This window comes from Parasteatoda tepidariorum, chromosome 1 (genome assembly GCF_043381705.1).
Source record: "Parasteatoda tepidariorum isolate YZ-2023 chromosome 1, CAS_Ptep_4.0, whole genome shotgun sequence".
Lineage (NCBI taxonomy): Eukaryota > Metazoa > Arthropoda > Arachnida > Araneae > Theridiidae > Parasteatoda > Parasteatoda tepidariorum.
Genome location: NC_092204.1, coordinates 79,358,627 through 79,383,601, shown reverse-complemented (window position 1 = coordinate 79,383,601; position 24,975 = coordinate 79,358,627). Strand labels below are relative to the sequence as shown.

Here is a 24,975-nt window from a genome sequence, read left to right as displayed (position 1 = left end):
ATTATTAAAATATATATTAAAATCATGAAGGAGCCATCTAGACATACGTAGTAAATTTGAAAAATATTTTATTAGGACTCAAATAGGTTTTATGAATGTTGAATAATTTTGTTGTTTACGGAAAATAAGTTTTTTCGGTCTTTATTTTATTTTTCATTTTAAAATTTTTTAACCTCATTCATTAGGACTATAATTTTCAGTTTGGCTTATTATAATCGACATTTGGTTTAAATTTTGCATAAATAAATACTTAAAATATAATTTTAATGAACTTCAAATTTAAATAAAAAATTTTTTTATAGAAATAAATTCCCATATTTTAAAATTTTCATTAAATACTATTTCATATTATATTACTATTCATACATTGTGATTCCTATTCTTCTCATTTGCACACAAATGAAAAGAAATATTATTTTGCTTATATTTATTTAATATTTGTTGAAATCATGGAACTTTTTTTTTACAGAAATTTTTTTCAATTTATGATTTAAGTCAAACTAATGGTAACATAATGAAACACAAAACATTTTTTAAAAATAGATTTTAAAAAAAATCTATCTGCAAACATTTTATGTTATAAAATATGTTGATCAGTAAAACTATTCAAATTTGTTTGAATGCTTGCAGTTTGTTAACAATTTGGAACAATTTGTTCAAAAGATGCAAGGTCTTTCTGATCTGATTCTGATCTTTCTACCTTTGATTGACTTTTCAAATCACTATCGTTCAAGTAAAGGCTATATTTTAGAATGATTTTAAAAGTAACTATAAACAAATCAAAATCCTGAACTGCTATTTTTTTCTTCTATCAAATAATGTGAAATATAAATTTCGTTGAAAACAATGTTTTATTTCCCTGCTAGACATTTCTCAGAAAAAAATGGTTAAATAAAAATGTATTTTTTTGTTATTTTATCATATTACAGCATAACTGTCAAATGATCATAAATAAGATAGTATTTAAACATCTAAACGTAAGAAAAAACGTTTTTTAACTGCTTTCACATAATACGGTTAAATAACTAGAATTTTATCACACCAACTAGGCCCATCTAGTAAAATTACTTAGTTCCATGCAGCTTGGTACATATCATAGCCGACAAGACTAATCTGTCAGTCTCATGGCCAACAGAGCTGGGGATTGAATCTCAACGTTAACATCACAAAGTTTCCTTCATTCCCTTCAACACATGACGAGTTTCCAGTCTGAACTTTTAGAATACATTACCCTCATTCACGTGTTAATGGCAATACCGTAAAGCTGCTCTGCACAAAAAAATCTGGTATTACCCGTCTCTTACGATAGGTGAAACAATCAGGTAAACCAATTAAACCAAATATATTTGGTAAAACAAAACTCAACCATAATGTAACTTCAATACCCATTACCTAAGGAAAAACATAGCTCCTAAGTCCAGTTAATTTTCCTTTTTATGGTTTTCAAACCATGCTAATTGTATATGGTAAAACCGTATAGTTTTGGATACATGTTTTTTTTTCACAGCACGAATTATAAACGGTTTTAAAAACGTAAAGGTAAAAACAAAAATCTTTACCTTGAACTTTATGGTTAATTGGATAGACAGACTGCTGTCTGTTATTTTAACGTTAGTTTTAAAATGGATATTCAAACAGTGTAACACAAATTTTATTCATTTTATTAAAATGTATACGCTTTTCGGTTTTAAATTGGATAACCTTTAAAAGTAAGAAAATGGGAACAGATGATAGAGATGATTTAATTCGTTGGAGCTAACGCCACACTAATGAGTTAAATATACAGTCATACCTATAACACTTAATTGGCAGTTAGTGTAGGGAATTTAAAAAAAAGATAATTATTTTTTCAAATAATTAAAAAATATGGTATGTTAGTTCTATAATTAACAATAAGGTTTTTCTTTTGATGATTTGGAAACTCTTCTTAAAATCCAGGTCAAAGCATGAAATACACATATGAGATGAGAAAGTATCAAACTTATAACTTTCCTTTCAGCTTTGTCTTGCTATAGACGAGGGGCTGAGTTCTTAATTCTTGACGTAGAATTGATGTTCTTTGAGCCGATGTTCGAGCGTCTGATGTACCAGTGATGAAACCCGATGAAGTGCTGATGAGGGCATACTTGAAACGGTAACATGCAAATGTTTTAATCTGAAGGACTTGTGCAAATGGGGCACATAAATATACGAATATATACCAATATGTACGAGTTATATATTTAACATAAATCTCGTATACAAACCAATGCATTATCGAAATGAGTAGACGCGTATGAGTAAACGCGTATGAGTTCAATGTGACATCAAAACGTATGTAGCGTTTTATAGAAATGGACCAATTTAAGATGTTTAAAAGTAGTTTTTAATGGAATTTTATATTATCACGAATAATTACTCTCTTTTGTACTGTGAAATATGTTTTTATTATGTATAACTATATCAAGCAATGCGTAAATCAGCAAATGAATATAATGATATACACGTTTTCATTAATGTGTAAAGTACAATATCCAAAAGAATTCCCAGCCCTTTTTTGGAATGCCTAATTATGTATAAGCAAGTATAAATTATTAATATTTGCCATATTGCCTATAGGTATTCTGCAGAATTAACATTGAATACATGTAATAGCAGTGTATTTTAGTTATCACTCATAATACTTTGCGCAAAGAGAATTTTTACTTCTGCAGAGTACCTAGGCAATCTATGTAATGACTAGACAAACTATAAAATATTTTCAATATTTCATTCCCTGCTAAAAATGCCAGATATTTTATATGATAATCAGACATTTTATAGAGTATAAAACAATGAAAAGTCGCTATAAAATGTATTTTTTCATACAATAATGACAAAATAATTTTTTGCACTGTTTTCGAGAATTGCAAACTAGTAGACTGAGGAATCTAGTAAGTGTTTTCTGAGTTAAAAAATTAAAGAGAAATTTTTATTCGAAACTAAAACCATAAGTTTTCGTGTTAAATTACGATAAATTTTAAATATCTTATCAAAAAGTAAAGTGAAAAATTACAAAATAAGTAATAAGCTCAAGTAGAAAAATATCCTGGTAAAATTATCGTGTGTTTCCAGTATAAAACCATAATTCTAATTAATAAAGCTATATATAAGGTTTTTAAATTATTCATTTGTCATTTTTTTCGTTAATATTATTACGGTTAACCAGAAATTCTGGTTTTTAAAATTATGGTTCTTATTTCCACACATTTAGTAAAAATTGAAAAACTTAAAAGTAAAGCTTATCGAATTAATGGGTTTTATTCCATTTTTTAAGATATCATGATAAAATTTCCAAAATTTAACAAATAGTCAAATTTTATTATAAATTATAAAACAATTTTTTACAGTTAATCCCTTGACAAAGCGTTCAGGAATAAATTACCGAGCTTTTTGGTATCCTCATAGAGCCAAAAACGCTGTACATTTTAACCATATTATTGAACACGCTTTTTTTTCTTTTAATACTCTGTTAACAAAATCCCACAGAGACCAATTACGCCAGATTCTTTTGAAAACATTAATAAAAATTTGCCTCTTAAAAAAACAAACAAACATTAAAGGATTTTAATATTAATTTTCATTTATTTTTAAGATAAGAACAACAATACTTAAAACATTTTTCAAACTTCTTAAATTGCAGTATCCCAAACCGGCTTAATAATCAAAATTTATGTAAAAATATTTCATAGATTTAAATTTTTTATTTTAAAAGGAAATAATTCAGCTCTCAAAAATAAGCAAAAGGCCAATTCAAAAGAAAAAAATATGTTTAAAAACGATAAAACAGTGTTTTTCTTATCAACCGCAAGGAATTGATAAAATAAAATTCATTTTTCTTAATAATTTTCCTAATCTCTTCATGCCTTATTTATGGAATTCAAACCCATATTTATTTGCTCTGAAAGTTTGGATAAAAATAATGTTTGTAGTTTCACCATGTGTATTTTATAGTACTTTGGATGGATTCCTCATTTGGCGAAAAAGAAAAGCTGAAATGGGAGTGATGCATTTTCTGTAAGTGTGGAAAAATGGTAGGGTATAAAATTCTAGTTTAATGGCTTCCCGAGACGTTAGTTTGTTATCTGCTCTCAACTCTTTTTTCATCTAAGCTGTGGTTATTTGATCTAGTTTATCTCTCTTGAGAGGCAAGCCAAGTTTTTAGCTTTTATACAAAAAAAAAAGCTTTCATGCAATGATGTTACTTGGGCAAATGAACTTTATAAGAATAAACTCTTAAGATGTAAAAATTTTGAAATATATCTCAAATAATAATATAAATATTTAGGAATAATTTATTTATTTATTTTTATTTTTAATGGGCATAAATACTAATACAAGGATTGGAAATTTATAGTGATTTGTTTCTAAAAAATAAAATATTAAACTGGGGAATAAACTTTTTGTTGAATTTATGTAAATATTTGATTCAGGCTAATTTGGGTGTGGGGTTTTCAGATATGAAAATAGTTTGCTCCTACAGAGCAGTTTCGTTTCAAAATGACATTTTTAATCTACTTTATGTCGAATTATAAAAGTTTAAAAAAGTTAAATAAAATATTGTGACAAACTTCTAAGGGAGTTAGAATACAGCATCAGAATTAAAATAGTATAGGAATTGATACTCGGATATGCACGGCTATGGGTCCTAACTTATTATGACCTGTTCAGAAGCAAATGAAGAAACTGTTTATAATAGTGCCGCGCCTTTAGAGGCGTGTGACGGCACTTACAGGCAAAGGCTTCTATGCAATTTTAATCCTGATGTGTTCCAACATCCCAAGAAATTTGTTGCAGCATTTATGCCACTCTTTGTTTTTTTATAATGTTTTTAATCTTGTACACTTAGACAAAAATGCAATTTAAATCATTAAAAAAAAACTAGAGAAAGAAACCTATTTTAGATTTGAAATCAGCAATACAAAATTATCAAAGATCTGTTAAAATCTCATTCAATAAGAAAAAATGTGTTATTCACTGTTTATTTTTCTTACATTATGGAGCATGAAATAATAATTATAACTATTTTAATTAATATCAAACATAAGCCATATGTATAAATAAATACAATTATTTTCTCAGTATATAAGCTATGTGTTAGTTAAAGTGAAAATAAATATTATATATTTGCATTTAATTTAACTTTTAACATTTCCGTAATGTTTAAATATATGAAAACTATAGATCTGTGTGTCTTACATTTCAATTCTTTTTTAGAATATTATATATTTCTGTAAATGTCTACATATGTAAAGAAAAAATATTACAAAATATTTAAATCTTGTTCAGAAAATGAAAGTTTTTTACGAAATTTAACTTAATAGTTAAATTACTATTCTGTAGTTTATGTAACTATAATGGTGCATATAAATGACATTAAATTACAAAAAACAAGCAATTCACTGCAAAAAAAAAATTTCTGTAATGATTTTATATATTTCTATTTATCTGAGAATTACTAAAGACTACGAAATTTGATAGGTATATATATATACCTCGTAAAGCATGCAAACTGTTCGCAATACTTTTTCTCCTTAAATTTTTTTTCTTTTAAGCAACTGATAATTCATGAAGCTAATTGATAGATACCATATTTAAATACATAAAAGTGTTTGCTTTTGCAATAAATGTGATTAAGAATTAAAAAACTATTCATGTTTGTGAATAGTTAGTGTAATTGCTGTAATAGTTATTAATAATCGTGCAGATCTGAAAAAAATTACACTTTAAAAGCAGACATTTAGCTAATATAGCTTAATTTTTAAATTTCGAATGAATTTAGCGTAATGTTCATTTTAAAATTGTAACTGATTAAACGGTTAATTCCATACTCATTATAATTTATGAAATTTTTACAATATGAAAATTTAGATTAATTTAAAAAATTACTTCATGTTTTTATATTTGTAACGCATACACGTAAACATAATCACAAATATTTTATTTGAAGTTAGACATGAAGTTATAAAGGTAAAGTAAATAGCATTTCTAATTGCATTAAACGCGTAAATAATGGTAAATAAAATTTTCAAAAGTTTTACATTTATTTATATATATACGATAATAATAACTTGGTGTTAAAAATTAATAGATCTAAATACTTAAATTATATCTGTTTCTGTGCACAAACATTTATTATTATGTTAACAGCTTTAAAAATTTACCTTTCAAACTAACAATAATTCATTTAACTAAGTGAATGAAGCGGATATTAAAGACACTTACCAAATACAGTAGACCAAATATGATTAGAAAATTATAAATTATTGATTTCTGTTAATAATTATGGTAAATATTATAATAGCTATTAATGATCACAATTACAACGAAAAATAATATTTAGAAGCATATTTAGACAGTTATCTTATACTTTTATGAATGTTATGCTTATAAAGTGCACATGTGCTTGTACATATCTGCATGTGTGCACATATACATATATGCTTATTTTATGCATATATGCATGCATTTTTAGTTTATAAGTAATGCCTGTTTTAAAAGTGGCATTAATAGAATGGATAATCTCAATCCCTTTGACACAATAGCTAAACACAATAGCACGATTTATTATTTAACATTTACATCACGTTTTTGTGTTCGTAAAATGTGAAGATAAATAATATTACGCGTTTTCTATTCAAAGTCTTAAATGCTGCCTCATAGGAAGAAATAAAATAATACTTCTTGGTATTTTGTTAAATTTAATTTTTAACACTGCACTAAAATGAAGGAAACAGCTCCAATACAGAAGGAACAGCTATATTCACTGGAATGCAACAAACAGTACACAGTAAAAATAAAATTGAAAGATAAATAGCATTTTCTTTTTTAAATCTTATTTATCTTATAGTCGTCAGTCAATATTAATAGATTTTTTTTTCAAATGCATATTTTTACCTGTATATTGTGTAATAACATATGTAAGCCATTCAGCTAATTTTTAGATTTTTTGCAGCTAAAAGATAATTTATAAACTTAAATTCCAAATAATACACTCTAAATTATCTTTATTGTGTTGAATGTAGTGTTTACTAGAGAGTTCTAGAAATATGTATATCGTCTAAAGGAAAATCAACTTATTTTATCAAGAAACCACATCATAAAAAATGTCTGTCTCTATTTTGACAAAAAAATTGTGGACTGTAAGACCTGTGACGCAATACCTGTCCGAAATTATTGTTGAAAAACTTTGCAAATTTTACGACTAATTACTTTATTTCAAGTAAATACCAAATCGAGCATTCTTGCATACTTCAACCGGCGTAGTCAAATTCGAATGAGAATAATTTATAAAGCTTACTCTAATCTGCACCTTGTTGGTGAAGAAGGTCGTGTTTTTCGGAGCTCCGTACATTTAGCGAATAATTATTTTATATTTAAGCTGTAACGAAAATCTTGTATGAGATGGTAGTATAGCATGTTTTGAACTCATAACAAATGTTTTGGACTATTAGTAGAAATTTAAAGTCGAATAATTGCGAAATTTCTAGTTAGTGAAAATATGACGGCCAAGATGGCGGTTTGTGCACATGTTTTAGTATTGAATTGACAAAAAATAGAAATAGCATATTTAATACCAAGTAAGAGTCAATCCTCCTTATTGTGTGGTAGAAAATTTGTCATAGTAATTTCAGTATTTCCGTCGGTAGTTATTTCAATATTCTTGTCGGATCAATTTTGACAAACTAATCATATAAACTGTTATAAAATGCGTGAATGTTCTTAGCTGTATAATAAGCACATTTATGTCCTCATATGATTTACATGAATCTGTCAATTGTATAAAATAATTTTATAACATTTACCTCTTACTCGCTTCAGTTTTGTTCGAGTTCAAATTAATATTATATCAATGATGTGTGTATATTGGATTAAGAAGCTAATTTCTCTTAAGAAATATTATATATATACATCGTAAATTTATTATTATTTCTTTATATTGCATCATGAAAGTAACTTTACTTATTCTTATGTTCATCATATCTTATTGTAATTATGAAATTTAGTGTTATACTGAATAACAAACAGGGTAGTGATCTAGTGTAGACGATTTTATTACACCAGGAGGTATTCTTGGTTTTGGTGTAGGAGAAGTTTGGTTAAAAACATTTGGAGAAATGCGATTTTGGCGTAATACAGCTGCCAATAATTTTGGTGTTCAGATGCATGAAATGTTTTTAAAATGTGCAATTGAAGTAATATCTAGTATTATAACGTATATTTTTTGTTTATTATCGAAAAAAAAGTTCCATAAAATTAACACTTCAAAAAATAGTCATCAACTTATTTTATCGGTATTTTTAATTTTTGGTAAAATTAAGAAGCTTTTGACGAAACTGAAAATTCCTGAATTAGTAAAAATCGCTATTAATTTAAGGGTTGCAGAAATATGTAAAAAAAAATGATGGATTTGTGAAGTAAAAAAGCATTTCATATGCAACTATATAATCCCAATTTTATTATATTTTATATTTTTAATTTGTAGTTAAATTAAAAGGCTTTTGATAAAACTGAAAATTCCTCAAGACAATTGTGAATATTGTCTTGAAAAATTCTGATGCGAGTACCAAAACCTAGCATTTAACTTTAAATTCACTTAAGAATGTCAAATGTGGAAGACGCTAGTGCTATTGCAATTAATGTATAAACTAATAAATATTTTCAATTATAACAACAATAAAAATAATTATGAGACTTGCAATTCAATTAATAAAAGTTACGAGTTATTACATAGAAATGCATAAAAATGCGTGCAAGTTTAAATTCTTCATACATAACGGCCGGTCTGCTCCAAATCTTACGGCATTGTAAATATAACAATTTAAGTTTTATTTTATTTTTCCGTGTTATTCCCATTTTCGTATTGAATCACTATTAGTAGAATCATTACAACTAACACAATTTAGAAATCTCAACAAAATTTTAAATATTTAGAATTACGAATATCTGTACAAACAATTTAACAGTCTTTCGAAATCTTAATTTTTCAGAAGGACTAATTATAAACTATTTCAAAAGAGGAGAAATGTTGAACGCAATGAGACACTCGACGATTACAAAGAAAGTTTTAATCCTGGAAAATAATAATTGATGTAAGCTCTGTTCCGATATGCTTAGCATGTTGTGTTTCTAACGAAAGTTTGCATTCGTTAAAATAATGAAAGTTCATCAAAAATGAAAAATGAATCCAGTTACTTTACTATATGAACTGGATTCATTTAATATATGCTTATAAATTCATTTAACATAATTTATATGATATATACTATATATATATATATAGAGAGAGAGAGATTAAAAATTATGCATTTTTTAACAAAAAATGCAGATTTTATTAGAACATTTCATTGCTCTTTTTCGATTAATTCTTGCTTTAAATTTTATTTAATGATATTTTAACCAAGAAAATANATATATATAAACTTATAAATTCATAAATCAGGGGAAAGTAAACATGTAATTTCAAACAATTTCGCATTTATACAATTTTCAAACACAATTATGATTCTATTAACGAAGATGAACTTTTAACAAAACTTCATTCATCATTGTTATTAAAAACATTCAAAATCATACAGCTTTTCAACTTTTTTAGTTGAATTACAATTTGTATTGATTGCATAACATTTGATATAATATTTTTTAATTTTTTAATTGAACTAAATTTCTTCAGTTTGTTTTTGTTCTTCTAAGCACTTGAGGGAGCTGTAGATAATGTTTTAATGATAACTAGTTTATTTACATATAGTTATTTTATATTTATTTATTTTTAGCAAAACATGAATTTTCATGTTGTTGAAATAATTAGGTGTAACTGGATAAAGCTTCCAACACGAGCTCACTACATCGATGGGTTATTCTATCGAATGCCACGCCATTTGAATTCTGCGTCTGTTCTCAATATTCTCTTGCTTTTCACCAGTATATGAGCAGTCAGAAATTCAGTAATAATAGACGCACCATTCTTCATGGTTAAATCTAAACGAGTAATTGCATATTGAGTATAACTGCTTTTCTTGTTGTTAACATTACGACTTGACATTTAATGTAAATGTAAAGGATCATGATGGATGTGCCCAGAAGAGAACTATGAAAAATCTTAGAATTTTTAGTGCTTTGATATTTATTTAATTTTTGGCAAGTTCAATCAACTGCTTATGTTACTTATGAATTTATCTGTTTACATGGATTGTGATATTTCATCCTAGACTCATTAATATTCGTCTCTGGAACTGCAGAAAATGCATGAAGACATGTAACTTCTAAAGTGAAAGAGAAAAATGAACTTTTAACTATCTTCCAAGATTCCTCAACGAATGTTTATGAATGACGCTTGGCGTTAAATTAAATCTATTTATCTACAACGGTAGTACTTCGATTTTGCAAAACTATTCCTTATTTATTTTTTTTATTTATTGAAAGAAGGGAATTACTTAATCAAATGTTTGTCTCGTAGTGTTAGTCAACAATGCGACCGCTAAGACGCGAACAGTTTAAACGAGTGTAAAATATTTATAAATTGGTTAATTGGAAGCTTTTAAGTAAGAAATAACGTCAAAGCATTATTTTTTCGTATTGTTAACATATCCTATTCACTGATACTTACTAGAATGCCACTTGGACTATAATTCATTAAACTTTTCAATATTTATTTAGAACAATTATCACAAATTATTTAATATCTGAGGTAAAAAGAGAAAGATTCCCGAAGGTTTTGATGCTTTTTATTTCACACGTTGGGCACGGAATATTTCAACACCCTTTAGGGGGTTTATCTTCTTTAAACACTGGGAGTCACGCGTTAGTCCGGGCAATTCTAGTGATCTGTCCTCAGCTCCTTTTCCTCTACCTTTACTCCTGCTGTCTCCTTACTCTTCCCCTTGTCGTGGTTGGGCTTCTCGTCTGTGTTCAGCTACCACCCTGTTGTATCGGACCCTGATGGTAAGAAACCACCCACTTGTTCGCAGTGCATGGAGTCTCATGTCCCTGGAGAAGGGGATTGTGTTAGTTGAGGGGCATCTTGGTACCCCAACACACTGCCTTGGCCCATGCTAAAGGTAAACGGGAGGTGCATATTGACCTGTATGCATCAATCGGGTAGTCATGATGTCATCCGTTGGCTCCGGTCATACCCTGGGTGACTTACTGGATGCTTTTCAACAGATTATTACTAATTTTCTCTTGTGCATGACCTAATATATATGTGACGATTTGGTAAAACCAAGGGTAAGGGTTCAATAATAAATAATTCGATAAAATTCTCTTTTTATTGACGTTTTAAATTTGGTTTTAAAATTGGTTTCCTGACTTATGGTACATATTTAACAAATGCATGCGCAAAAGAACTATAATCTTGAAAATTACAATCTGTTACTTTCTTTATGTATTTATGAATGTATACAAAATACGTAATATATTTATAATATATGCTCGTAATAAATATACTCATAATATTTATTGAAACGAATATTATTTTGAGCGTTTTTTTTCTATATATGCCACAATTTTATTATTCAATTTTTCATGAAAATGTTCATTCGATTTCCAATATCCTATATAGTAACATTATAATCATAATTTTGTAGTAAGCATTTTTTTCTATGCTTCAATTCGTAACTACAAATTATTGCGGAAATGAACTATTTTTCCATTAAAAAAAAATCTGTAGATTATTAATTTGAACAGTATAATATCAATGATTTTTTCCACGTTTTTATTGTCATGTTTTACTATTAAATCATTGGAATTTTAATATTTTTTTGAACTCTCGGAAAATCCATAAATATATAGGTATATTTAACAATTTTTTAATATTTTGATGCATAATTTTAAATAAATTACGTAATGAAGCATTTTTTATTAAAAGGACTGCATTAGAAAAAGTTGATAAATAATATTACCAACTTTAACAGTCACATTTTGCTTAACCGGTTTTAATATTATTTCAATATATACTGGATATCAATTCCAAAATGTATTAGAGTGAAAAGATATGCAGAAATATGATTTTAATATTTATTTTATAACATTAATTAAAACCAAGTAAACCCGTACTGCAAAAAAGTTTGAATTACGAAATACTTAGAAAAGTCAAACTAAATCACGTTTAGCATTTACAATAATTACTGTCCGTCATTCATATGGATGACGGAAGTTATCTGTAATTCAGTGAAGCAATAATGAAATTTAGGAACTTTCTAAATAATTCACGCTAAATTTCATGAAGAGAGGCATTCGAATAAAGAAAATCAAATGAATCGACCGTGCAAATCGACACAGGCTTTTAGAGAAAGGATTAATTTACTGTACAATTGAAGCAGAGACAAAAGAATTAAAAGTATTTGACGTTATTAACTTAGAAATAATGGCATGTTCACGTAAAATTCTATGAAGATCGAAAATGTCTAAGGCTATCTTTGGGGCAATAAAGTTAATTATCACTTTTATTAATTCACGTGGGCTGTCTAAATTAATTTGTTCTCTTAATTCATTCTTGCCATGGTATTCCCGTATATCTAAGTAAAATAAAATTTATCTTATTACTGAGGTATTTATTGTATTTGAATTTCAAAATGATCTATAGTGATATAATGTGAAGAAATATGTATTTACCTTTTTTTTACGTTTTGACGTGTGATTAGTTGTAAATTAGATTATGAAACACTTTTCGTTAAAAGAATTCACATCTCAGAATTACGAAACGTTCAGTAATATTATTATCTGTTTAATAATAAAATATGCATATGATTTTGTAGAATAAAGGAGAAATTACTCTGATTAGTGAGTTTTTGAAAAATGTATGAAAAAGGAATCAATTCAAATTAAATTAAATATTGCTTTGGATATTCTTGCTTTGATTGTCTTCATTAATTATTGCAATATTTATTGCCCAAAATTATATAGTGAGATAGAAAATACAGCCAAAAGACACAATAAAATAGTTTATGTTTTCAAAAAACCTGTATAATAATTAATAAATATGCAATGCAATATTTTTATTATTTAAGTCATTTTTTGATTGTCTTGTCTTCTAGTAAAAAGTTTATTGATTTTGATTCAAAACTTCACAAAGTTACGAAATATGTAATGATATTACTTTAACACTTTTCTCTGAGTTTCAATGTGTAATTATTGATAAATTTTTGTTAAGACACCCCCTCCCACCAAACCCACTGCCTTTGTCTAGACTTATTATGGTGATATTTAGAAGATTTCAATTTTTCAAATCATATAGAATGACGGGATGTGTATCAAACGGATACAAATGCATACCTTAATAAAAATTGTAAAATTCTATGCAATAAAATAAATAATGGTCATTTTTTCTTGAAAGATTTATAGAGAGTAATAAAATGACAATAGGTGAATAAGCATATATTGTTTCAGATAAAGAAACTATACTTGTCAAGCTAACGACAAAAATTTAAAAAAATACAATACATAATATTGCTAATTTTGACTGATCATAATAAATATTACTGATATCTGATGTGTTTCTAGATTTAACCTCTATACTGTCGTGTTGTTATATTTTGTTGCATCTATTGAAAAAAAAAGAGGAAGAATCTGTATAAAATTTTTATTTGCGATTTGTTTTTAAACTAGTAATAAATTAAAGTTGAAACATTCTACATAAAACATTTTAGATTTTTTTATAAACATATATCTAGGTAAAGAAAAATAGGATCACTTAAAGAATAAAATTTCAAAAAAAGTCATAAGTCAAAATTTTATAAGCTACTTCGAGAGTCACCCGAAAAAGTAATTTCTCACAGTGGAATATTTCAGCAACATTTTAACCTAAAAAAACAGCAGAATTGAAACACTTATGTTGCAGAATAAGTTTCCGTCATTAAATGCCATACAGTTGGTTGCCTGCCTGTAAATAAAACCAGAGAGCCACAGCTATCTGCACATTTTAACCGTCGTTTAACAGCCGTCCTAATTTTGCGTTTACGACTATCAATGTTCAACTCCATAGCCTTGTAATTTTTCTGGATCAAGTATAGGGAGAAATTTACCTTCATGGAGGATTTTTTGATGGAACTAACCCGCATTTGCGTTACATGGAGAAGAATACCACGAAAACCTCACAGGGGGAGTCTGACGGCTAGGGGACTCTTAACTCATGGTTCGTCTGCAAGTGAGGATATTTTATGCTCCTGTCTTCAAATTATCATCGCTGGAAAAATAATGCTCAAGGTGCAGATTTCATGATACTGGTAAAAAAATATTATCTTAGGGTAGGATAAGCCATGCCTTTTATATTTGGCTTTTCCTTTTCATACTTAATCTCTAATTAAAACTATTTCCAAGCTTAATGCATTTTCATATCACTAAGGTATTTCACGCATAGACTCGTGGTTTTCCAACGGGTTGATTCATAACCATTCACTTCACGAACCCACGACTTTTGTTTTTCATCTTAAAGATTGAGTTTGTCGCCAATTAAATACACATACTTCTACTTAAGCTTTCAGTTCTTATGTAGGTTTCATTTGACATGATTCTTGTTTTTGTTTTTTTTTCATTGTGGGATAGTTGAGGGCTTAGGCATATTCGTGATATTTTGACACTAACTTGTAGAAACTGCTCCTTCACTGACAGCAAACCTCCTTACGAAGCTGGCATGCTTGTTAGAGCGAATGAAATTGAAATAGCTAAGCGGTAAAATTTATGCTACATTAAACATAAAAATAAAATCATCGCACATGGTGAAAATAATTCTGGTTAAATTGCCGTACTGTTTGGTAAAGACATTTATGGTCAGAAGGGTATAAGTGGGTAATAAAACCGAAATATGAAGTATTTAAACCACTGATTATTACTATTAACAGAATACCAGAAATTATGGTTTTCAAAATCGTAGCTCTTATTACAATACGTTCAATAAAAATACAAGAAAAATTTTACCTAATAAATAGTTTTTATCCATGCTCTAAGGCAATTTATCAAATTTTATTACATGTTATAAAACCATATTTATTGTTAGCTTTACCAAAATCATCGGAAGTTCTAAAGATTTTGAAGGCATGCAGAGATGTTCACTTTGATTAATATATTTAATTAAGAAATATGTAAGTAAAATGCAAGTTGATACAAACTATAGTTTCAACAGACTGATTATTTATAATATAAAATTTTATTTTCGCTGACTTCTGTATTGTTGACTAACCGTGTTTACGCTAGAATTTTAAGATTTTGATTTCATCAGTAAAAAAACAGTTGCAAAATATATAAACGCAAAAGTGCGAAGATATAAAGAGCAAATATAAATAAGAGCATTTAAAGGTGCGAACGAACCCAACAATATTCTAGTACGTCATTTTGGATCTTCCAAAAAGTAAATCACTTTGACGGAGATGGGCTCGAAGAATCACTGCAAAGTGGGCCAGCAAACGTTCGAAATGGTTTCAATGCGAGGGTGTTGCTCTGTCAGACAATGCGAAGAAAACAAAAAAAATAAGAATATTGAGAATATATTGAGAAGAACGCTTGACGAATTCAAATAATTGAAAATCTAACTGAAAGAACATTTTATATTCATGAAGGCTGATTCTGAAAGAAAAAAACCAGACTGTCGAACATTTTTCTTCAGCACGGGTCATTTTCATTATACAATAACTCTCTTCTGGAATCAATTTTCCATATTATTGATTCGTCAAAACTTAGTAATTCTCAAAAAGCAACAAATGGTGATCGTATCGCAATTTTTGTGAAAAATCAATCTGAATTATTTCCTCCCTGATTTTTATTAGATTTTTTTTGCCAAAAAAATTTTGAATTTGTATCCTCTCCATCTGTATTTTTTATACTGTTCTTCTTCCGGCGTGCTTAGATCCCCAAGCTCTACTAATGCAGAACAATATCATTATTCATTATTTTTTATTATTTATTATTTCGTATTCAATAGAATATATTGAATTGAAATATTCTGACATACATTACTGTATTAGTGCAAATTTAGTTTCGTTGATTTAGCTTCATACTTTATTGGTAAAAAATATAAACCTAATTATTTTTTCCCCAATGGTAACATGCGCTACTATTACTTGCTTGCATTAAAATAATGTTTATTCTTTTCCTGAAATTCATATAAAAGCTTAGTTTACTATTAAAACTCGTTAAATGTATTTTTCCATAGCGACTATTTAATAACGGTGTGAAATATTTTAGGGTACAGTAAAAAGACTTCTAAATTATTATTGACGAAAATTTCCTTGTGTTAGTTTAAATTGGCGATTAATGCATAACAAACTACCATTTAAATTTTTAATTTTGAACAATTAAAAAAATTAGGCTCGCTGCTCAATGAAGTAATAATTCAAGATTAGGATCTAGATTTCAGATTTTTACACCCCCGAATGAAGTATTACCATTAATTCGTAATTATATTTTATAATTTCTTACTCATTATATTAATTGCATATTTTGACTGAACACATTTTTACGTAAATTTCATCGTGAAAGCAACTGCAATTTATTTATTGTTAAATATCTATCGATCATTTACAATGATAAATACAGTTTAAAAAAGTTTATCATAAAATATTGCGTAATAAGGTAATACCATGCACGATAAAAAATTTCAGAATATTACAGCGAGAAAAAAGAACCTCTTTTAAATTACGCAAGTTCTTAATTAATTTGATTTTCTCGATTACAAAGTTTGAGAAATAGTCGGATTTTCCTTGTACATTTATCTTAAAGGATTTTCTTTCAGACATAAGAATGCAATGATATTTATTTCATTGGAAAATAGCTGCTCCTGTGTGTTTACCTACCCCAGCTTTAACAAGTGTTCGATTCCCGGCTCTAAATAAAAGATGTGATGGATTTGCATTTTCTCTTAGTCTCTCTGATTTTATTTTTTCTCTAATGTTATGCCTGTAACGGTTTTGGAACAGGAAACAGCCTTATGTCTAAGACTCAGTGTGCTTAGCTTTTTTCTATGAAATTACCGAGTCTCCAGTGCGAGGACGATCTGTAATTTTACGCAAACTTCTCGTTTTTAATTTCTTCATTATTTTACAATACACTTCTGATAAAAGATTTCAAGTAGCATTTTTAAAGAGTAGATTGCTTTTTAATGAAGAAGCAAAAGTTTTTGTTTTAATCTTTCAATTTATGAAACAAAACTCAAAAATATAATAATAGCGCATAATACTACAAGGAAATAATGACAAATATATTTGAAAAGAAAGTAGTTTTAAATAAGGGAAACAAAAATATTTTACACAGAAAAATTCTTTTTGTAATTTCTATTAATTTATACTGATTAGAGTCAAAGAAATATGAATCTCTGTTAATTAATCTGAGGGTAATCTTCTGCGGGTAATCTTTGATCGTATTATACTTTGGTTGTGCATGGTAAAAACTTTTCTTGCTTCGCTTTGGTTTATTATGGTGTACTGATTTCATACAGTATATCTTAACTGTTCAAATTTATTAGATCACACAGATTATTAAACACAATTTTATCACTTTTTTATTAAATTTAGTGAAATATTTTAATTATAAAATAGCTGAGGTACCCTATCATAATGATTCTTTGAGAAGCGCAGAATACCTTTAAGTTCTGAACTTTGTGAATTAGAACTCATAAAACTTCTTACCCTCGTAGTTTTATTCAAAAATCATGAGATAACCATTATGCTGAAATGTCACGTTAAAATCTCAAGAAATCTAGAATTGTTAAGTAATAATGCATAATTAATGCTTGGTACCTTCATATTCAAGCACGTTAAAGATTAATAAAATAAGTTAAAAATTTATATTCTGCAGATTGTAATGCAATTAGTTTTGAAGGATTAGATTTTATTTCAGCATATGCAACATCAATGGCAATTGAAGCTAAAGTAAGCACATTTAAGTTGAATTATTTGACATTGTTAGGCATTATTTGACACATTTAAGTTATTTAAACACACTTTTGATGTTATTATAATTTTTTGCTTAAAATAATGATAAAAAAGCTGCATTATGCAATATATTTGACAAATCTAAAGTATTTGAACACAGTTTTAACTTTGTAAATAAAATATAAGTTTGTTCTTAAAATTATGAGAAAAAGAAAGTTGCAGTTATGCAAAAAATTCTATATAATTAATTTATTTAAAAGCACTTTTGACGATGTGAACAAAATATAATTTTTTACTTAAATTAATGAGAAAGAAAGTCGCATTTATACAATATGTATGATGCATTTAAATTATTTAAACACCCTTTTTACGTTGTTTATTAAATACAAATTAGTGATTAAATATATGAGAAAGAAAGCTGCAGTTTTGCAATACACTTTGGCACATTTAAACTATTTAAGCACCCCTTAATGTTATAAATGAAATGCAATTTTGTTCTTAATTTTATTTTTGCATCTAGTTAATATTTCCTAAATATGATTATATCTAAATAGTTACATTAAAGGAATAAAAATAAAACAAACTGATAAAATTTTAAAACTTGTCAAATATTATAAAAGTCATCTTTGTGAAAGAATCTTTTCATATTCATCTATAATTGAATCATTTGTTAAAAAAATCCCTCACATCTGTCCTCAAAACCTTTTGATGAAATTGGGATTTCTGATATCTCAATAGTTTCACTCAATTGTTTACTAATACCACTCATGCTTCAATTTTATGTAGAATATCAAAATCATCATTACAAGAGATATACTGGAAACCATTTTATTCATAACTCATATAAATTTCATATTTTCCAGAAATTCTAAGCTGTATCACCCTTCACTGTTTCTCTTTATTGCAAAGATTAATCTAGATCAAAAGAGCATTGATTCGCTCCAGTGAGCTGACACAAAACTAACGGCTGAAATGCCCACTACTTGCCCAATCCCCGGGCTGTTTATGATGCTGGAATTCACGGCAAGGTACTTCCTAACGAATTGGTAACAATCAACACTTCCCGAAAGTATTTTATGGAATCTCTCTTTTTGGATCTGGAAGTTTATTATTAGAACTGAATGGCCTTATTTCTGGAACATTTGGCGAGTTTTCTTGTTCAAATGACAATAACATTCCTATCTGTGGTAGTTGTCAACAATATGAATTGGTTATGTATCCTGTTTGCTCCTTGTATAGGAAAAATTTGGAGAACTTAATTTTTGTAAAATATGTTTCAACATAAGAAAATAAAGATCATGTTTTGGAATAACTGAAGAAGAAAACGTAAAATTTTGATAAAAATTCTATTTCAGTGTAAAACATTTTATCTAAAATAGTAATGTAATTACCATTTCTTCAAATTTGGTTTAATTTTTTAAATATTATTCATTCAGTGATTCTCTAAGATGATGGAATTCTCTGCAAAGAACTACCTAACTAATTGGTAACAAACAAAACTTCCCAGAAGAGTATTTAATTGAATCTCTATTTAGATCTGAAAGTATATTATTAGAACTGAATGCCGTTATTTCAGGAATATTTGACGAGTTTTCTTGTTCGAGTGACGATAATATTCCCGTCGGTGGCCGTTGTCAATAAAATTAACTGGTATTATATATCGCATGTTCCTTGTTTGGAAAAAAATAGAACTCAATTTTTGCAAAAAAAGTTTTAATGCAAGATTTTAAGGGCCATTTTGTTTAATAACTGAAAAGAAAAACACAAATAGTGATAAAATACTCATTTTAGTACAAAATAATAAGTCTAATATTGTAATTTAATTACCTTTTTACAATTAGTTTTGGTTGCCAAAATATTTATTCTTTACAGATTGTCTATGATAATGGAATCACCTAATTGTTCCCGATTCGGTGTTCCAAATATCTTGGAACATTTAAAGAATTTTATGTAATCTTTAGAGCTGGAAGTATATTACTAGAACTGAATGACTTTATTTTCGGAAAATTTAATGAATTTTTTTTGTTAGAAGGTCAATAATATCACGCACGATAATAGTTTTCAATAAAATGAGTTAATAGTATATGGCGAGAAATAAGAATCTAATTTTTGCAAAATATGTTTTAACAAAAAATTTTAAACCCACTAAATTTAAAATTTTTAAACTACCTAAAAAGTAAAAGACAGATGACAAACTACCTTATAAATTCGTGTATAAAAATATTTACTGAAAAAATAATGAAATTAAAATATTTTATTCTAGTTTGTTTTAGTTGTAAAAATATTTATTAATCACTGTTTGTCTAATATAATGCAACTCACGACAATATATTTTTAACGAATTGATAAGAACTATATCATAAAATTAATTTCACCCAGATCCATTTTTATATAGCCAGATTTACATTAAAAATCTAATATTTGGTTACCATTTTGATTACCAAAATTTTCCTCAAACAGCTTTTTAAGGAATTCATTACTTTGTCAAAATTCTAATTCTGAATATCCTGTCCTAACAATTTGCTGATTTTTTGTAAAAATTCTAATTCTGAATATCCTGCCCTAATAATTTGCTGATTTTTTTGTCAAAATCCTGATTCTGAATATCCTGTCCTAACAATTTGATGATTTTTTTGTCAAAATCCTAATTCTGAATATCCTGCCCTAACAATTTGCTGATTTTTTTAACTTCGTAATTATGAAATGGAGCTGGAAAATCTAAATACAAAAAATAAAAAAAAAAGATTTACATATGATAATATAATTGTTGAAAAATGCCTTTTAATTCAACCAAACTTTAAAACCAATTATTTTCATTGTTCATTCAAATAATATTATAGAAGTGGATCACAGTGAGAACGAATATTAAAATTTAAATTGTAATTGCTTATTAAAGTTAGTTGTTCATTAAAAGGTTAAAACATTAAACAGAATATAAAAGAAAAATATTGAAACATATTATATAATTTTGAAAAAGTAAAAAAAAATTAAATAAAAATGAAAATATATTATAACAATCCACATTACTTATAAAAATAAAATATAATAAATTATGAAAATCAAAATAAATTATAAAAATGAAATAAAATAGATTATAATAATGCAAAATAAATGTAGTTAAATTGGATAAAAATGGTACATTGTTTTATACAATGTAATGAAGGCATTTTAACAAAAACAAGCTAATTTCCTAAGAACGTCTTTATTCGTCGTAAAAACTTAACATTGTTCTAAAGAGATTTTTAAAAAAAATACATTATTATAATCTTACTTGACTAAACCTCTTTTTTTACTGCAATTTCACTTTAATCCATAGCATATTTTTTTCCAGAAAAATTTGTTGAGGTTTATTCTAGCAGATGATAAATTTAATTAAATTGACAAAAGTTTTAAAGACATAGATATATTTTGATAATTGCAACATTTTTTAGGTTTCGTTAAATCTAAAATAGCCGTTCTTTATTAACCGTTTTGTATGAATCTTAATTTTAATTTCATTTTATTTGCATTTTAATGCCCAATGTGATTTGGTTGAATCTTTTTTGATTTTGTACTGTGCATTTAAATAAAATCCGCCTTTCAATTTGCATTTAAGCGTTGTTTAAGGATTAATTATCAATGTTTTTTAAAGAGAGTAATTAACTTATGCAGAAATTTAACTCACAATTATTTTTTACCATTTAATTTTCAGGATTTCTAAAGTTCGGACATTTAAAAATTCAAACTGTCTGATATAAGGAAAGTAGACAAGTAAACCTTATAGTATATATTTCTTTTTTTTCAATTCTTTTTTAAAGAATATTTATGGCATGCTTAATATTAAAAATGCAAAATTGAAAATGAGTGTATTTATTAAGATTATATATAGTGAGCTTTGTGTTACTTTTTTTTAAATGTTCTTAATATGTTAATTTTAATATTAAAATTTTTTGATGTCTATTGCATGGCTTATAAATTTTTACAAACAAAATGCATATTTTTAATATTTTTATAATAAGTACATAACTAATATATAATTCTTTTAAAAGTATTATGAGCAATCGAAATTTTCAAAAATTTCCAAAGCTTTTCATATCTAATATGTTTTATTAAAAAATATATAATTTTAACTTTAAAAAAAACACGTGGCAGACAATATGTAACAAGCTAAAATATGTGACAAGCTAAAATTACGGTATATTAAGTTTGTAATATATAAAAACACCTCGCTCTCGCAGCTTTGTTTACACTTCAATTCAGGTATTCAAGACATTTCTCATGTAATTCATGTAAACTTTTCTTAATTGGTGACTTTCGTATAAGAATAATAAATTCTTCAAAATATACTCTATTTAACATGCCTGCATAAGCCCTATTACCTAGTTAAAGCTATTTATCTAATTTTTTATAAAAGGAAATAATCATCTCTATGATATTTTTTAAGCTATGCCTACACATCCTAAAATAATACTCCTTTGTAAGACAGTGTGAGAGTGGATCTCGTGCAATTTCTTAGTCTTCGTGACATTAGATATATTTGATAATTTCCTATAATATATTTTTATTTAATTTTTTTTATATCTAAAATTTATGATGACTCGCATTTATATTTCAAGTCTCCTTCAAATTATTTTCATTTTAATTGTTTAAAGCCATCTGATTCTAATTGCGGTATAAATTGCCATTTTAAATGTTACTAACATTTTAAATTTTATTCATATTCCCTATTATTTGTCATTTTTAAAGAGTTGCGTACTGAAAATATTTAATCTGCACATTTTATTTATTGCCAATTATTTTTTATAACTTAAAATCTGGTGGTTAGAGGTAGACTGTAAAAATATTCGAATGAACTACTGACACTCAGAGTGATGGTGCATTTTATTGTAAAATCAATTTTTAATGGAATATGCTATGGAACAAAAAATCTTATGCATCGTAATTTTTACAGCACTTAATTGCACAAAATCTCTGATTCAGTCTAATTTAATAAATATTACTGTAAAAATTATGGTATAATATATTACGTTAGAATGGTTTTTATGGATGGTGCATGCAAACTGCCCGTACTTCATACCGTAATTTGATCCGGAATTCCCTGACATTTCAGTTGGACATAAAATCTTTTTCTGTTTAAATCTTTATAAGCTTTTTTTCGTTTTTACCCTTCCAACGAAAATGTAGTCTATTTTAATTGAAATAGAACTGCTTGTGTATAATAAACTAGAATAGGCATGTTAGTTTCACCAGTATTCTCCATAATATATTTACTGTCAAACTGCTTAATTTATTAAAAAAATATACTTTATTTTTCTATTTTAATACTTAATTTATTTTGAATTCTCTTTTAATATTTCAAGATAACCTTTTTCAAAAATATACTAAAATGTAAAGACATCGATTTTAAAATCAAACGAACAATTTAGTTTTAATAATTTGGATTCCACTCTGTATTAATTATTAATCATTTACTAAGTTATTTTTGTTTAATTCGTTACTAATTAAGTTTATTATTAACTCTATTATAATACTTGAAATCTAAGTCTTGATATCCTTATATGTATGTTTATTTTATCTTTCTCTTTACTGAATGTATTATAGAGTCGGGTTTATTAAACTTGTTTAATTTCATTTCTGCCCAATCCCTGTGACTATAAATCCAAATTGAAATTCCAATTACCTTGCACATTATTATAATCAAACAACCTGTAGCGGTTCTACAAAGCTTGAATTAACCGAGAGTAACTCGACTTATTCAATATGCTCCAACTCATTGGTTACATTCAGTGGGTGTTAGTTACAAAGCGCTAACTCTACCAATGTCAGAAAATAAAGCTGTTCTACATCGAGTGTCACGAACCGGAGAGTTGACTAATCAGAAACATGCTTTGGGTGAGTTTGTAAATGGATTTCGATTGCTCTGATTAAGCTGGATATCAAGTCCTTTCCTTCACATGGATCTGCTCTCCTTCAATTGCAGGTATTCAATGTAATGAATTGACAGTTCTCTTTATGATTTATTGGATTCGCGTTTATTGCAGGTGTTTTAAGAAAACTATTGGATTAATGTATGCTCAAAGGGATGTATATTTTTGAAACGATGTATTCTTTTTGATTCAACGATAATGAAACAAGCGATATATTCTATGATACATATACATTCTATTATAGATAGCGATATATTTGGAAACGATATATTCCATTTGATTGAGTAAACTATTTGATTAAGAAGAGGTTTTATGGTTGTTAGAGTTTTATTTACTTGTAAGTTGGATAAAATTTAATGTCTTCAGTAGTCTGGAAAATATATTAGTTATAATGAATAATGTATCATTAATTCAAAATAATAAAAAAATTGAGTATTGTTGTCACTAGAACACATCGTTGATATCAGTTAAAAAGTGCATAACAAATTATTGTAAAAATTTCCCTCTCTCTCTCTCTTTATATATGTTGTTGTTGCTGGCCCCCACGGTTAGCGGAGCTAAACCAAGTCCATGACTCCAGAGACTCTGAGCAAGTCTGTAAGAAAAAGTGGATCTGAAAAGAGGTCCACTTTAGAGATATTTAGGCATTGAAGTATATGTTCAGGAGTAGCTTGTTGGTCGTTACACTTAGTGCAAACAGGGAAAACTCTTGAACCATTACTGAACAACATAGTTCTTAGGTGACCGCTTCGAAATCTTGATATAACCGTCTGATCCCGCCTGCTGCACTGAAGGGTCAGGCTGCCACCTGGGCGGTTGCACTGATACCAATGATGAACTGGAGGGGCCACAGGATCACGAAGCCTGTTAAAACGGGAGTGGAGCTCCGAGAAAGTCAGAGATGCCGAAGAATGCAGGGGCAGATCAGTTCCGCTCTTAGCCAAGGAGTCTGCAATCTCATTACCCTCAACATCGACATGAGATGGGATCCATTGCAAGTGTATATTATGGGAGAAAGAAAGGGTCTTCAGCTTGTTTAAAATTGAAACTCCATCACTGTCACCCACCCCATGCCAATCCGAAAGGTGCTGGATTGCACTCCTACTATCGCTCAAAATCCAGATGTCATTTGATCCAGGAAAAGTAAGCACAGCGCCCAATCCAGCATCTATAGCGATCAGCTCGCTGCG

At 27.5% G+C, this 24,975-nt stretch overlaps 1 protein-coding gene across 2 annotated transcripts in view; it reads right to left on the bottom strand.

The window, feature by feature from the left end:
- Positions 1-24,975, bottom strand: part of LOC107441897 (synaptogenesis protein syg-2) — a 154,657-nt gene that overhangs the window by 75,232 nt on the left and 54,450 nt on the right. The window lies entirely within an intron of this gene.